Genomic DNA, 14,839 nt, shown 5'->3' with positions numbered 1-14,839 from the left:
TAGAGCATACACATTGTAGAAAACTTAGAAAAGAAAATAAGTCTAAAACAACTGGGTTCCCCTGGTGGCTCAGTCTGAAAGAATATGTCTGAAATTCAGGAGATCACCTGCAATGCAAGAGGCCTGGGTTCAATCCCTGGGTTGGGAAAATCCCCTGGAGAAGGACATGGCAACCCAGTCCAGTACTCTTGGTTGGGAAATCCCATGGACAGAGGAGCCTGGCAAGCTACAGTTCAAAGCGTCATGAAGAGTCAAGTACAATGAACACAGCCATGACTTAGCGACTAATCATCAGTAAAGAAATTATTCATAAGCCCAACACAGACATACACACTGTTAAAAATTATATATTTAGTATTCTTTATATATCTAGGTATATACAAATACCACAAATCATTCAAATTCTGCTTAATATTCTGCTTTATTTATGTAAAATTAAATTATATACATTTCCCATGTTGATAAATAATACTTTAAAATATGTGTCTTAATGGCATCAATATTCCATCCTTTGGATGCATCATAATTCCCAATCTTTGGATATTTAAGTTAATTTTAAATATTTGCTATTAAATATTACAGTGAACATTCTTTAACCATGTGTTTCTACATATTTCTGATTACTTTTTAAGAATACTTTCTAATCTATGGATTTACTAGGTCATAGGGTATAAATTAAGACTCTCCACAAGTGTTGCTGTTTCCCTCAAGACGATTTGTAGCAATTTATCTGTGTGTGTGTGTATATATATATATATGTTCCAAACTCACAATATCCTTGTCAGAACTATTTATATTTTAAAAATCATTTTCTAGTTTGATAGTTTAATTTGAATTTTAATCTTTTGGAGGTTGAATATTTTTCATAGATTAATTGACAACATTTATAAATTTTCTGTCTAAGCCCCTTGTTCAAGTTTCTTTTAAAGTGTTTCATGCTAAGTTGCTTCAGTCGTGTCTACTTCTTTGTGACCCTATGGACTGTAGTTCTCCAGGCTCCTCTGTCCAAGGGATTCTCCAGTCAAGAATACTGGAGTGGGTTGCCATTCCCTTCTCTAGGGCATCTTGCCGACCTAGGGATTGAAACCGCTCTTTTCCACTTCCTGCAGGAGGGTTATTTGCCACTAGCACCACATGATTTCTAACTGACATGTATGTTTTATTCATATATTGAGAACAGATCATATTTTATTCACATATTGAGAACAGATTACATGTAAAGTTATAAAACAAGTCTCAATAAATTTAAGAAGATTTAAATCATATTAAGCATGCTTTCTGGCCACAGACGTATGAAACAAAAAATCAATTACCAGAAGAAAATTGTAAATAATATAAACACATGAAGGATAAACATGACAGTAAACAATCAATTTCCCAACAAGAAATCAAAGGGAAATCAAAACATGCTTTGAGACAAAAGAAAATACAAATGCTATATTGCAAAATATATGGGATGCAAAATCCATGGGATGCAAACTCACTGTAGTTTTGATTTGCATTTCTTTAATAATCAGTGATGTTAAGAATATTTTCATGTGCTTTTAAGCAATCTATATATGTCTTCTTTCAGAAAATGTCTATTTATATCTTCTGCCCATTTTTTTGTTTGCATCCAGAATATATTTTGAAAACTTTTACACTGATACCAAAGGCAAGCAAAGACACTACAAGAAAATTACAAATATCCTTTATGAATATTGACATAGAAATCTTGAACAAAATATGAGCAAACCGAAGCAATACATTAAAAGGTTTATACACTATGACCAAGTGGGATTTATTCCTTGAATTTGAGAATGGGTCAACAGACAGAAATTAATCAATGTGATATGTCACCTTAATAGAATGAAGGAAAAAACAAAAATAAGGATAGTTTGAGGGACCATTGAGGAAACATCAAGCCGATGAACATTCACATTATAAAGGTCCCAGGAAGAAGAGAGAGAGAGAAAGGGGCAGAAAACCTATTTGAAGAGATGATTGCTGAAAAATTCCCTAATCTGGCAAAGAAACCAGACAACCAAGTTCAGAAAGCAGTGAGTCCCAAACAAGATGTCCCCAAAGAGACCCACACCAAGACACAGTTAAAATGCCAGAAGATCCCAAGTGCCTCATGGCAAAAAAAAAAAAAAACAAGAGTATAAACAACAGAAGCAGGCTTCCTGGTGGCTCAGTGGTAAAGAATCCACCTTCCAATGCAAGAGACACAGGTTCGATCCCTCGGCCAGGAAGATCCCACATGCCTCAGAGCAACTAAGCCCACGACTGTTGAGCTTGTGCTGTAGAGCCCGGGAGCCACAACTACTGAAGCCTGAGTGCCCTGAAACCTGTGCTCCACAACAAGGGAGGCGACTGTGATGAGAGATCTGAGCATGGCAACTAGAGAGTGGCAGTGGCCCCAATACTCCACAACTAGAGAAAGCCCACAGAGCATCGAAGACCCAGCACAGCACCCCAAAAAATAATTGTGATAGAGGGTTATCTTTTTTGTTTCTAAGGTGCTGACAACATTCTGATTCCTGTTCTAAGTGCAGGTTACTCAGATATATTCATTTTGTGAAAATTGAGCTGTACACTTGTGATATGTGAACTTATTTGTATGCGTATTATGCTTCAGTTTTTTACCAGAAAAAAATATCTCTTCTAGTGTCTTTCCCCTCCCTCCAGTTTCTTATGTCCTTGCTGAGTTATTTTAAGTATATAAAAGCTTACATCTTTTTTTTTTAACAAGTATCATATGAATCACACTTCACTTTGCTTTTTTCCGCCTTTTACTTTATATGTCTTGTGAATTGCTCAATTTCAGCACATATAGTTCTGCTTTTATTATTTTTAATGGGTCTGGGAGCATCCTCCTAGCTCTGAATTCAAAAATTGGTAGTCTAAAGGAGAAACAGTTCTCAAATACATCATGCCAAATGACAGAAGCCTTAGAAAAAAGAATATATGTTCTGCGATACTAACTATATGAAGTTTTATATAATGGGAAATGAATGTATGGTAGGGACAAAATTAGAACAGTAGTTGTTTCTGGGGAGGAGTGTGGGTGGGATTGACTAAGAAAGGGCCTGAGCGAAATTCCTAGGATGATTGTAATGTTCTGTATCTTGATAGGGGATTGGGTTAGACAGTTGGATGCATTTGTCAACGCTCAGCAAAATACACTTAAAACTTGTGCTTTTAACGTAAGTTTAACTCAAAAAAATGTAAAACAGATATTGAGCTCTAGATGATGACCTGCATTCTGAAATGTTTAGGGGTGAGGTGTACCAATGATGACAATGTCTTTGAAATGCATCAGAAAATAAAATGGACTGTAGAAAGATGGATAGTATTGTGATAAAAAATAGTAAAGAATATAATCAGTTCAGTTCAGTTCAGCCACTAAATCGTGTCCAACTCTTTGCAACCCCATGAATCCCAGCACGCCAGGCCTCCCTGTTCATCACCTACACCCAGAGTTCACTCAGACTCATGTCCATTGAGTCAGTGATGCCATCCAGCCATCTCATCCTCTGTCGTCCCCTTCTCCTCCTGCCCCCAATCCCTCCTGGCATCAGAGTCTTTTCCAATGAGTCAACTCTTTGCATGAGGTGGCCAAAGTATTGGAGTTTCAGCTTCAGCATCATTCCCTCCAAAGAAATCCCAGGGCTGATCTCCTTCAGAATGGACTGGTTGGATCTCCTTGCAGTCCAAGGGACTCTCAGGAGTTTTCTCCAACACCACAGTTCAAAAGCATCAATTCCTTGGCGCTCAGCCTTCTTCACAGTCCAACTCTCGCATCCATACATGACCACAGGATAAACCATAGCCTTGACTAGATGGACCTTTGTTGGCAAAGTAATGTCTCTGCTTTGTCATATGCTCTCTAGGTTGGTCACAACTTTCCTTCCAAGGAGTAAGTGTCTTTTAATTTCATGGCTGCAATCACCATCTGCAGTGATTTTGGAGCCCAAAAGAATAAAGTCTGACACTGTTTGCACTGTTTCCCCATTTATTTCCCATGAAGTGATGGGACCGGAGGCTGTGATCTTCGATATCTGAATGTTGAGCTTTAAGCCAACTTTTTCACTCTCCACTTTCACTTTCATCAAAAGGCTTTTTAGTTCCTCTTCATTTTCTGCCATAAGGGTGGTGTCATCTGCATATCTGAGGTTATTGATATTTCTCCCAGCAATCTTGATTCCAGCTTGTGTTTCTTCCAGTCCAGCATTTCTCATGATGTACTCTGCATATAAGTTAAATAAGCAGGGTGACATAGAGCCTTGATGTACTCCTTTTCCTATTTGGAACCAGTCTGTTGTTCCATGCCCAGTTCTAACTGTTGCTTCCTGACCTGCATACAAATTTCTCAAGAGGCAGGTCAGGTGGTCTGGCATTCCAATCTCTTGAAGAATTTTCCACAGTTTATTGTGATCCACACAGTCAAAGGCTTTGGCATAGTCAATAAAGCAGAAATAGATGTTTTTCTGGAACTCTTTTGCTTTTTCCATGATCCAGCGGATGTTGGCAATTTGATCTCTGGTTCCTCTGCGTTTACTAAAACCAGCTTGAACATCAGGAAGTTCATGGTTCACATATTGCTGAAACCTGGCTTGGAGAATTTTGAGCATTACTTTACTAGCGTGTGAGATAAGTGCAATTGTGTGGTAGTTTGAGCATTCTTTGGCATTGCCTTTCTTTGGGATTGGAATGAAAACTGACCTTTTCCAGTCCTGTGGCCACTGCTGAGTTTTCCAAATTTGCTGGCATATTGAGTGCAGCACTTTCACAGCATCATCTTTCAGGATTTGAAATAGCTCAACTGGAGTTCCATCACCTCCACTAGCTTTGTTCATAGTGATGCTTTCTAAGGCCCACTTGACTTCACATTTCAGGATGTCTGGCTCTAAGTCAGTGATCACACCATCGTGATTATCTGGGTTGTGAAGATCTTTTTTGTACAGTTCTTCTGTGTATTCTCCACAAAATAGAATAGTAAAAAGCTAATGGGTAGAAATTAGATAATGAGTATATGAGTGTTCACTGAAAAATTCTAAAAGTAGAAAAATTCTAAAAGTAAAATGTTGGGAGAAAAAGAAAGAGCCCCAAGCTGTTCGAAAAAACTTGATTAACCATTTCAAAGTGTACAATCAGGTGGTGTTTAGTGCATTCACAATGTTGTATAACCACCTCCTCTCTCTAGTTTCAAAAGCTTCATCACCACTGAGACTTTGATTAAGGGTTACATTTATTCCTAAGTATTTTATTCTTTTTATGCTATTGTCAATGGAGTTGTTTTCTTAATTATCTTTTTGGATTGTTCATTACAACTGATTTCTGTGTGTTGATTTTGTACCTTGGAACTTTGCTGAATTCATTTATTAGCTCTAACTTCGTGTGTGTAATCTTTAGGGTTTTCTAGATATAAGATTATGTTGTCAGTGAATACAGATAATTTTACTTCTTCCTTTCTAATTTGATTGTCTATTCCTTTTTCTTGCCTACTTGTTCTGCCTAGAGCCTCTAATATAATATTTACTAGAAGTGGCAAAAGTGGACATCAGTCCTAATTCTAGGGGAACAACTTTTAGTCTTTCACCACTGAATATGTTGTTAGCTGTGGGTTTTTCTTATATGGCTTTTATCATAGTGAGTTTCTTTCTATTTCTCATTCATTAAGTGTTTTGTGTGTGTGTGTGTGTGAAAAGATGTGGAATTTTATCATTCTTTTATTGCATCAATTGAGATGATTTGGGTTTTTTTTCCTTCATTCTATCTTCTGCCAATTTTTAATTTTTTTTTTAATATTGAGCTACATGAGATGTTTGTATATTTTGGAGATTAATCCCTTGTCAGTCGCTTTGTTTGCAAATATTTTATACCATTCTGTGGGCTATCTTTTCATTTTGTTAATGATTCCCTTTACTATGCAAAAGCTTTTAAGTTTAATTAGGTCCCATGTGCTTATTTTTGTTTTTATTTTTATTACTCTGGGAGGTAGATCAAAAAATGACATTGTTGTGATTTATGTCAGAGAGTTTTCTACCTATGTTTTCCTCTAAGGGTTTTATAGTATGTGGCCTTAAATTTGAGTCTTTAATCCATTTTACGTTTATTTTTGTGTATGGTATTGTGGAATGTTTAGAATTGTTCTTATAAAAAAATCTACAAACAATAAATACTGGAGAGGGTGTGAACAAAAAAGAACCTTCCTACACTGTTGGTGGGAATATAAACTGGTACAGCCACTAAAAAAAAAATGGTATTGAGATTCCTTTAAAAACTATCAGTTCAGTTCAGTTCAGTCGCTCACTCGTGTCCAACTCCTTGCGACCCCATGAATTACAGCACGCCAGGCCTCCCTGTCCATCACCAACTCCCGGAGTTCACTCAAACTCATGTCCATCCAGTCGGTGATGCCATCCAACCATCTCATCCTCTGTCGTCCCCTTCTCCTCCTGCCCCCAATCCTTTCCAGCATCAGGGTCTTTTCCAATGAGTCAACTCTTTGCATGAGGCGGCCAAAGTATTGGAGTTTCAGCTTCAGCATCACTCTTTCCAATGAACACCCAGGACTGATCTCTTTTAGGATGGACTGGTTGGATCTCCTTGCAGTCCAAGGGACTCTCAAGAGTCTTCTCCAACACCACAGTTCAAAAGCATCGATTCTTCAGCACTCAGCTTTCTTCACAGTTCAACTCTCACATCCATACATGACCACTGGAAAAACCATAGCCTTGACTAGACAGACCATTGTTGGCAAAGTAATATCTCTGATTTTCAATATGCTATCCATAGAACTACTCTATCATCCAGCCATCCCATTCCTAGGCATATATCTGGAGAAAATTATTATTCAAAAAATACATGCACTCCAATGTTCATTGCAACACTATTTGCAATAACCAAGACATGAAAGTAATCTAAATGCCCATAGATAAAGATGTGGTACATATATACAATGGAATATTACTTAGCCATAAAAAGAATGAAATAGTGCCATTTGTAGCAACATTGATGATCCTAGAGATTATCATACTAATGACATAAGTCAGACAGAGACAAATATGATATCACTTATATGCATAATCTAATAAAATATGATACAATGAACTTATTTGCAAAACAGATTCCAAAATTAAATTTATGGTTACCAAAGGGGAAATGTGGGAGGAAAGTGATAAATTAGGAGATTGGGATTAACATACACACACTCGTGTTGCTAAGTCACTTCAGTCGTGTCTGACGTTGTGAGACCCCATAGATGGCAACCCACCAGGCTCCCCCATCCCTGGGATTCTCCAGGCAAGAACACTGGAGTGGGTTGTCATTTCCTTCTCCAGTGCAAGAAAGTGAAAAGTGAAAGTGAAGTCACTCAGTCGTGTCCGACTCTTAGTGACCCCATGAACTGCAGCCCACCAGGCTCCTCCATCCATGGGATTTTCCAGGCAAAAGTACTGGAGTCGGGTGCCATTGCCTTCTCTGATACACACGCTACTATATATAAAATAGATAACTAACAACAAGGACCTAATGTAGCACAAGAAACTGTATTCAATACTCTGTAATAAACTATATGGGAAAAGAATCTGAAAAAGAATGGTACATATATGTACCATGTACATATATTCACTTTGCTGTACACCTGCAACTAATACAATATTTCAAATCATTTATACTCCAATAAAAATTTTTAAATCCACTTGATGCAACAAAAGCAGTTTTAAGCAGGAAGTTCATATTGATACAGACTACCTCAAGAAACAAGAATTATCTCAAGTAAACAGTATAGCTTTATATTTAAATGAAATATAAAAAGGAGAACAAACAAGCTCAAAGGTAGTAGAAGGAATGAAATAATAAAGATCAGAACAGAAAAAATGAAAAAAAAACAATAGAAAAAATTAAAAAGACAAAATACAATAGAAAAAAAAATCAATGAAGCTAAGAGCTAATTAGTTTAAAAAATAAATAAAATTCACAAACCATTAGCCAGATTCATCAAGAAAAAATTGAGAGACAAAAAAGGGAAAAGACAAAGTGATAGAGGAGAAATTACAAACAATATCACAGAAATACAAAGAATCGTAAGAGAATACTGTGAAAAAACAAATGCCAACAAATTAGACAACCTATAAGAAATGAATAAATTCTTAGAAACATGCAGTCTTCCAAAACTGAATCATAGACAAATAAAAAATCTGAATAGAATGATTATTAGTAATAAAATTAAATCAATAAACAAACCACCCCCCAAAAAAAATTCAAGTCCAGATAGCTTCATAGGTGAATTGTACAAAACACTTGAAGAAGAGTTAATAATATCCTTCTCAAATTATTTGAAAATAATTGAAAGGTAATGAGCACTTCCAAGCTCTTTTTTTTTTTAATTTTTTTTTATTTTTTTTTATTTTTAAAAGAAACTCCATCCTGAACCCTCCTCCCTCCTCCCTCCCCATACCATCCCTCTGGGTCGTCCCAGTGCACCAGTCCCAAGCATCCAGCATCGTGCATTGAACCTGGACTGGCATCTCGTTTCATACATGACATTTCACATGTTTCAATGCCATTCTCCCAAATCTTGCCACCCTCTCCCTCTCCCACAGAGTCCATAAGACTGTTCTATACATCAGTGTCTCTTTTGCTGTCTCGTATACAGGGTTATCGTTACCATCTTTCTAAATTCCATATATGTGCGTTAGTATACTGTATTGGTGTTTGTCCTTCTGGCTTACTTCACTCTGTATAATAGGCTCCAGTTTCATCCACCTCATTAGAACTGATTCAAATGTATTCTTTTTAATGGCTGAGTAATACGCCATTGTGTATATGTACCACAGCTTTCTTATCCATTCATCTGCTGATGGACATCTAGGTTGCTTCCATGTCCTGGCTATTATAAACAGTGCTGCGATGAACATTGGGGTACACGTGTCTCTTTCCCTTCTGGTTTCCTCAGTGTGTATGCCCAGCAGTGGGATTGCTGGATCATAAGGCAGTTCTATTTCCAGTTTTTTAAGGAATCTCCACACTGTTCTCCATAGTGGCTGTACTAGTTTGCATTCCCACCAACAGTGTAAGCGGGTTCCCTTTTCTCCACACCCTCTCCAGCATTTATTATTTGTAGACTTTTGGATCGCAGCCATTCTGACTGGTGTGAAATGGTATCTCATAGTGGTTTTGATTTGCATTTCTCTGATAATGAGTGATGTTGAGCATCTTTTCATGTGTTTGTTAGCCATCTGTATGTCTTCTTTGGAGAAATGTCTATTTAGATCTTTGGCCCATTTTTTGATTGGGTCATTTATTTTTCTGGAGTTGAGCTGGAGGAGTTGCTTGTATATTTTTGAGATTAGTTGTTTGTCGGTTGCTTCATTTGCTGTTATTTTCTCCCATTCTGAAGGCTGTCTTTTCACCTTGCTAATAGTTTCCTTTGATGTGCAGAAGCTTTTAAGTTTAATTAGGTCCCATTTGTTTATTTTTGCTTTTATTTCCAATATTCTGGGAGGTGGGTCATAGAGGATCCTGCTGTGATGTATGTCAGAGAGTGTTTTGCCTATGTTCTCCTCTAGGAGTTTTATAGTTTCTGGTCTTACATTGAGATCTTTAATCCATTTTGAGTTTATTTTTGTATATGGTGTTAGAAAGTGTTCTAGTTTCATTCTTTTACAAGTGGTTGACCAGATTTCCCAGCACCACTTGTTAAAGAGATTGTCTTTAATCCATTGTATATTCTTGCCTCCTTTGTCAAAGATAAGGTGTCCATATGTGTGTGGATTTATCTCTGGGCTTTCTATTTTGTTCCATTGATCTATATTTCTGTCTTTGTGCCAGTACCATACTGTCTTGATAACTGTGGCTTTGTAGTAGAGCCTGAAGTCAGGTAGGTTGATTCCTCCAGTTCCATTTTTCTTTCTCAAGATCGCTTTGGCTATTCGAGGTTTTTTGTATTTCCATACAAATTGTGAAGTTATTTGTTCTAGCTCTGTGAAGAATACCGTTGGTAGCTTGATAGGGATTGCATTGAATCTATAAATTGCTTTGGGTAGTATAGTCATTTTCACTATATTGATTCTTCCAATCCATAAACATGGTATATTTCTCCATCTATTAGTGTCTTCTTTGATTTCTTTCACCAGTGTTTTATAGTTTTCTATATATAGGTCTTTAGTTCCAAGCTCATTTTTATGATGACAGAAAACTTTTGAATGGGAGAAGATATTTGCAAATGATATATCCAATAAGCAGTTGATTTTTAAAATACATAAATAACTCATAAAACTCAATATCAAAAAAGCTTCACAATTCAGAAAGGGCCGGAAGACTTAAATAGATATTTTTTTCAAAGAAGACATACAGATGGCCAATAAGCACACAAAAAGATGCTCAACATCACTAATTATCAGAAAATGCAGATCAAAACCACAATGAACCATCAGTTAACACTTTTCAGAATGGCTACTATCAAAAAGAAAAGAAAGAACAAGTGTTCATGGAGGATGTGGACGTGCACTGTTAGTGGGAGTAAAAATTGATGCAATCACTATGGAAAACAGTATGGAGATTCTTGAAAAAACTAAACGTAGAATTATCATATGATCTAGGAATTCCTCTTCTGGGTATTTAACTGAAGAAAACAGAACACTAATTTGAAAAGATATATGCACCCTCATGTTCATTACAGCACTATTTAAAATAGCTAAGATATGAAAGAAACCTAAGTGTTAATCAATGGATGAAAAGATATAAAAGTCATGGTATAAATGTACATTGGAATACTAGCCACAAAAAAAGAATGAAATCTTGCCATTTGTGACAACATGGATGATCCCAGAAGATACTATGCTAAGCGAAATAAGTCAGACAGAGAAAGACAAACACTATATAATTTCACTTACATGTGGGATCTAAAAACTAAAACAAATTAACAAACAAAACAAAACAGAAAGAAACTTATAGATAAAGAGAACAAACTGGTGGTTGCCAGAGGGGATGAGTGGGGGGAAATGTGTGAAACAGGTGATTAAGAGAAACAAACTTCTAGCTTTAACAAGTCATGGGAATGTGATATATAGCATATGGAATATACTCAATAATATTGTAATAACTCTCTAGAGTTTCAGAATGTAACAAGATTTATCATGGTGATCATTTCATAATGTATAAAATTTTTGATTAACTATATTGTACAGTTGAAACTAACATTATATGTTGATTATATTTCAATAAAACTTTTAAATAAAGGAATGTAATCTCTCGTGTCAGATAAGATTCCTTTCTTAGTAATTCTGAACCAATATACTGATTATTAACCTATATTCTCTTTGCCCTTACTTTCAGCATTAATGAAACCGCTTACTAATTTATGTTTTAAAACTTTCCATTGCAATATTACATACCATTGGGCCTCTTTGAAATAAAAAAATACTTGCAAATAAAATTTTCCATGTTTTCCAAAAGGCTATCTGTCTCTACAAGAGACCAGACTACTTCCAAACAATATCAAAGATATAAAGCTGTTTATCAAGCATCTTGAATCATTCTTATTAATTTCTAAAATATTCTTCTACCATTGTAAAATGAAATGAAGAACAAAAAGGTTATAAATAAATGTGTTTCCCGGTGTGACATCCTTCCATTCAAAAGTTTAATTTTCCCTTTCATAGTACTAATTCATTGCCTTTTGAAACAATATTTCAAATATATGCATTTTAATCAACCTATTTCTTAACAACATAACACATAACACTATGAATACATAAAGTTTCAGACTATGTTTTGTAAAAGTTAGATATTAAAAACAAAGTTTATAATTGTTTACTTAAAATGTCACGTGAGGCACAAATAAATAATTTGAAATCTTGTTAAATCTAGAATAGTTGTAATACAGCCTCTAGACAACACCATGTATAAGGAACTTCAGGTTCTTAATACGGTGTAGTTACAGCTTAAGATCCATGTATCTATCCTATTAAATCACATAAAGTACCTATATTTGTCTGTTCACTTTTTCAATATAATGGGAGGTTCTGTCAGAGTTGGAGCTTCCCAGATAGCTCAGCAGTTAAGCGTCCGTTTGCAATGCAGAAGATGCAGGAGAGTCGGGTTCAATCTCTGTGTCTAGGAAATGGCAACCCACTCCAGTATTGTTGCCTGAAAAAATCGCATGGACAGAGGCTCCTGGAAGGCTACAGTTCAAAGAATCAGACATGACTGAGTGACCGAGCACACTGTCAGAGTAGAGATAAACAATATATCCAATATTTAGCTGTGTCTGTCTTTTTATTTGGGGACAGAAGAGAGGGAATTGACTGTGAAAGTATTAGATTATATAAGATTGCTGAAAGTCACAGAAATGAATGTACTACATTTTAAAGCACCAAAATCTTTTGAACTTTGACCACTGATATTTCCTTTTTGAACAGCATGTTCTCACAATGTAAAATTTGAGTTAATCAAAAAGCACTCGCTGAGTACATAAAAGTTATGACACACCACATAAGGGAAGTTTTAATAGGTACATCATATCAATTTGCAATGGAGCTTGTCTTTGATGAAAATAAGATTAACAAAAAACTCCAACATGAAACAGAACTGATATGTTCAGCTACTGAAGAGATATAAACCATCACTGATGCTTTAGTTCCACTATTTATCCCACAATCCAAAGGAGATGTGTTTCTAGTTTGATGTGAGTGAGGCATAATGACCTTGAGACTATAGCAATTTGAGATTAGCCCAGAGGATTCTCTGAGTCCTCCAAACCTCGTGTTTTTTTACACTGATTATGAAGTGCTACAACCTTCTTTCTAGGACTCTAAAACAATAAAATGCAGGAAAAGACCAAGCATTAACGAGAATCTAAAGATTCTATGGAATTTACCTACTCCCAGCCAAGGATGGTAGACAGAAGCGTTTCCATTAAGCAAATATTTGCTAATCATGTATTATGTGTCAGGCACTGTTCTAGCACCGTAAACAAACGAAGCAAGCAAAATGGACACTCCCAGCCCTTATGAAACATATATCTAATTTTAAACTAAAATCAGACGTTCTAAATGTTCTAAATATAGATGCTAGATGTTCTAAATTTTTATTGAAGTAGAGTTGCTTTACACTGCTGTGTCAGTTTCTGCTATATAGCAAAGTGAATAGGTTATACATGTACATATATCCATCTTTTTTTAGACTCTTTTCCCATATAGACCACTACAGAGTATTGAGTAGCATTTCCTGCGCTATACAGTAAGTCCTTATTAGTTATTTATATAGTATCTATCTATCTATCTATATATGTCAATCCCAATCTCCCAGTTCATCCTCCCACCCTTTCCCCTTGGTATGCATACATTTATTTTCTACATCTATATCTCTATTTTCCTTTGCAAATAATATAATCTATACCATTTTTTGGGCCTCCCAGGTGCCAATGCAGGAGATGCAAGAGACATGGGTTTGATCCCTCTGGGAGGAAGATCTCCTGGAGTAGGAAATGGAAACCCAATCCAGTATTCTTGCCTGGAAAATTGCATGGACAGAGGAGCCTGGTGGGCTATAGTCCACTGGGTCACAAAGAGTCAAAAACAACTGAGCACACATGCACATACCATTTTTCTAGATTATATATACACACACACACACACACAGAGAGACTAAGATATAATACTTGTTTTTCTCTTTCTGATTTACTTCACTCTGTATTACACTCTTTAAGCCCATCCAGATCTCTGCAAATGACATAATTTTATTCATTTTAAGGGCTGTATAATATTCCATTGTACATATGTACTGTCTTTCTCCATTCATCTGTCAGTGGACAATTAAGGTGGTTTCCATATCCTGGCTATTGTAAATAGTGCTGCAATGAATGTTGGGGTGAATGTACGTTTTTGAATTATGGTTTTCTCTGGTTATACGACCAGTAGCATGATTGCTGGGTTACTTTTATTTTTTAAGGAACCTCCATACTGTTCTCCATAGTGGCTGTATTAGGTTACATTCCCAACAACAGTGCAAGAGGATTTCATTTTATCCACATCCTCTCGGGTATTTATTATTTATAGATTTTTCAATTATGACGGTTCTGACTGGTACAAGATGATATCTCATGGTAGTTTTGATTTGCATTTTTCTAATAATTTATTATTTGGAGCATCTTTTCATGTGTTTGTTAATCATCTATATGTATTCTTTGGAGAAATGTCTACTTAGGTCTTCTGCCCAGTTTTTGATTGGGTCATTTGTTGTTTTTATATTGAGCTAAATGAGTAGTATGTATATTTTGGATATTTATTCCTTGTCAGTTGCTTCATTTGCAAATATTTTCTCCCATCCTGAGGGCTGTCTTTTCTTGTCGTTTATAGATTTCTTTGCTGTGCAAAAGATTTTAGTTTAATTAGGTTCCATTTGCTTATTTTTGTTTTTGTTTTCATTAACCCTAGGAGGTGGTTCAAAAATATCTTGCTGCAATTTACATCAAAGAGTTTTCTGCCTATGTGTTCCTCTAAGACTTTTATGTGTTTAACCTTACCTTTTGATCTTTAACCTATTTTTAATTTATTTTTGTGTATGGTGTTAGAGAATGTTATAATTTCATTCTTTTATATGTAGCTGTCCACTTTTCCTGGCACTAATTATTGAAGATGCTGTCTTTTCTCCATTTTATATTCTTGCCTTCTTTTTCATAGATTAGGTGACGATGATATTATAAAATTGGAAAAAAATAAATAGGAAGAATCACAGCAAATGTTTTTTTTTTTTTTTTTTTTCTAGGAAGATAGTTTTCCTAAAATACCAATTTACATATCGGGAGAGATATGATCAACAAAATTTTTAAACAGTCGGCTTCAAAGAT

General features: G+C 35.7%; 1 pseudogene across 1 annotated transcript in view; it reads left to right on the top strand.

Annotated features, from left to right (window-relative positions):
• Window positions 1-1,907: 1,907 nt before the first annotated feature.
• The window catches only part of LOC147340938 (uncharacterized), a 197,300-nt pseudogene continuing 184,368 nt past the window's right edge, over window positions 1,908-14,839 (top strand). Inside the window, exon 1 of the transcript XR_015158688.1 lies at window positions 1,908-2,109. The product of XR_015158688.1 is annotated as an uncharacterized LOC147340938 (transcript). The remainder of the gene's footprint in view (window positions 2,110-14,839) is intronic.

This window comes from Bos grunniens, chromosome X (genome assembly GCF_055505025.1).
Source record: "Bos grunniens cultivar Pamir isolate PY7600 chromosome X, Bosgru_T2T1.0, whole genome shotgun sequence".
Taxonomy (NCBI): domain Eukaryota; kingdom Metazoa; phylum Chordata; class Mammalia; order Artiodactyla; family Bovidae; genus Bos; species Bos grunniens.
This window is presented reverse-complemented; position numbering and strand designations above follow the sequence as displayed.